The sequence below is a fragment of the Crocuta crocuta genome, unplaced genomic scaffold, assembly GCF_008692635.1.
Source record: "Crocuta crocuta isolate KB4526 unplaced genomic scaffold, BGI_CrCroc_1.0 scaffold303, whole genome shotgun sequence".
In the NCBI taxonomy this organism is placed as follows: domain Eukaryota; kingdom Metazoa; phylum Chordata; class Mammalia; order Carnivora; family Hyaenidae; genus Crocuta; species Crocuta crocuta.
Window position 1 is genome coordinate 1,275,810 of NW_027528276.1, and position 2,865 is coordinate 1,278,674.

The 2,865-nt window shown below is 34.6% G+C and overlaps 1 protein-coding gene across 3 annotated transcripts in view; it reads left to right on the forward strand.

Annotated features, from left to right (window-relative positions):
* The window catches only part of LOC144222592 (protein argonaute-3), a 122,401-nt gene that overhangs the window by 94,376 nt on the left and 25,160 nt on the right, over positions 1-2,865 (forward strand). The gene's annotated exons all lie outside the window — the stretch shown is intronic.

Below are 2,865 nucleotides of genomic sequence, written 5' to 3' on the forward strand. Positions count from 1 at the left end.
ATGTATTTCGCATTTATTTTCTTCCAGTCTGCGGCCTGTCTTTTCATCCTCTTAACAGTTGCTAGGGGTGCCTGGGTGGCTCAGTTGATTAAGGGTCTAACTTCAGCTCTAGCTGTGATCTCACAGTTTGTGAGTTCAAGCCCCACATTGGGCTTTCTGCTGTCAGCCTGGAGCCCATCTCAGATCTTCTGTCTCCTTCTCTTCCCCTTCCCTGCTCGTGCTCATGCACATGCTCGCTCTCTCTCAAAAGTAAACTTTTTTTTTAAAAAAGTTTCTAATGTTAATAAAGACCAAAAGTCTCTAATGTTAATAAAATCCAACTCATTAGGTTTTTCTTTGACAGATCATGTTTTCAGGATTGTAATTAGAACCTCGTTGCCAAGCCCAAGGTCACTTGAAATTTCTTCTATGTTGCTTTCTAGTGTTTTCATAGTTTTGTTTTTTATACATAGGTTTATACTCATTTTGAGCTAATTTTTGTGAAAGATAGAAGGTCTGTGACTAGATTCATTGTTTTGCATGTCACTGTCCAGTTGTTCTAGTTCTATTTCTTGGAAAGACTATCTTTCTCAATTAAATTGCCTTTGCTACTTTGTCAAAGATTGATTAACTATATTTATGTGAATCTATTGCTAGGCTCTTTATTTTGTTTCATTGGTCTATATGTCTATTCATTTGCTAATACCACACTGTCTTGACTAATGTAGCTTAATTAACTTAAGTCTTAGTGTCAGTGTCAGTTCTCTGACTTTGTTCTTTTTCACTATTGTCTTAGCTGTTCTAAATCTTTTGCCTCTCTATATAAGCTTTAGAATCAGTTTGCAATATCCATAAAATAACTTGCTGAAATTTTTATTAGGATTACATTGAATCTATTAATCAGGATGAGAAGAATTGACATCTTAACAATGTTAAGTATTTCCATCCTTGAACATGTACTGTCTCTCTGTTTAGAGCTTCTTTAACTTTTTATCAGAATTTTATAGTTTCTTCTAGATCCTGTACATGTTTTGTTAGATTTATACCCAAGAATATCTTTTTCTTTTGATACTGATGTAAATGGTATTGTGTTTTTCATTTTCAGTTCCAGTTGTTCATTTTTGGTATTTAGGAAAGCAGTTGACTTTTGCATATTTACTCTGTATCATGCAACCCTACTGTAATCACTTATTCCAAGAGGCATGTATTTTCATTCTCTGGGATTTTCTACCTACAGTCATGTACTCTGTGAACAAACAGTTTTATTTCTTCCTTCCTAGTCTGTATACTTTTAATGTTAATATACACATATTTTGGGATTTCCCAGCTATCTTCCTGGTAGTGATTTCTAGTTTAATTCCACTGTGGTCTGAGACCATACTTAGTATGATTTCTATTCTTTTCAATTTGCTAAGTTACATTTTTGGACCAGAATGAGGTCTGTCTTACTGAATGTTCTGTGTAAGTTTAAGAAGAATGTGTATTCTTGCTGTTATTAAATGAAGTATTTAATAAATGTCTTTAAATGGAGTTATTTGGTGATGCTGTTCAAGTCAGCTATATCTGCTTTTTTTCAGTAGCTGCACCATTTTACATCCTACCAGTAACGCACAAGGGTTCCAGTTTCTCTGCATCCTAGCAATACTTGTTATTTTCTTTTCTTCTTTTCTTCTTTTTGATAATAACCCTCCTAATGGGTATGAAATGTGTCTTGTGCTTTTGATTTGCATCTCCCTCATAATTGGTGATATGGAGCATCTTTTCATGTGCCTGTTAGCCATTTGTACATCTTCTTCAGAGACATTGTATATTTAGAGCCTCACACAATACTAGCATGTACTGGGTGAACATTAAATATTTGTTGAATGAGGGGCACCTGGGTGGCTCAGTTGGTTAAGCATCCGACTTCAGCTCAGGTCATGATCACACGGTTCATGGGTTCAAGCCCTGTATTGGGCTCTGTGCTGACAGCTCAGAGCCTGGAGCCTGCTTTGGATCTAGTATCTCCCTCTCTCTCTGACCCTACCCTGCTCACACCGTCTCTCTCAGAAATAAATAAAAAACATTTAAAAAAATTTTTTTAATAACAAATATTTGTTGAATGAAGGAATAAACCTTTTTGGAGAGCAGTTTGTCAGTATCTACAAAAATGTTAAATATATATACCTCTGGCCCCTCAATTCTACTTGTAGGAATGTATTCTGAAGCTATAGTTATATAACCAAACAAAAATAAATGTACAAGGATATTATTTGTAGCATTGTTTGAAATAATGAAAACCTGGAACAAGCTGAAAATATATCTGTGTATGACTGGTTAGATTCTTTATGATATTTAAAAACAGACTGTTATTGTTACAGATAATAAAGGTAATTTATATATTAAGATTCAGAACATACTATATTATTAAATGAAAATGACAGTTTGCAAAGTAGAATGCAGGTTTGCTTTTAAAATGTTTTCCATGTGTGGGGTGTCTGAGTGGCTCAGTTGGTTAAGCATCTGGCCCTTGGTTTCCGCTCTGGTCATGATCTCATTGGTGAGTTTGAGCCCCACATCAGGTTTTGCGCTGACACCTTGGAGCCTGCCTTCTCTGTCCCTATCTTAACTCTCTTCCTCTCCCTTTCAAAATAAATAAACATTAAAAAATATTTTCTGTGTGTTTTATAAAAAATAAGGTATGTACACTGAACTCTATTGTTGTCATAATGGCAGAGAGAGGAAAATTTACATGGACCTTTTATTCTTTACACTATAAAGACTTTATTTTTTTATTATTATTTTATTTTGTTATGTATATTTATTTTTTTTTAATGTTTTTTATTTATTTCTAGGAGAGAGAGAGAGAGAGAGACAGCGTGAGCAGGGGAGGGTCAGAGAGAGAAG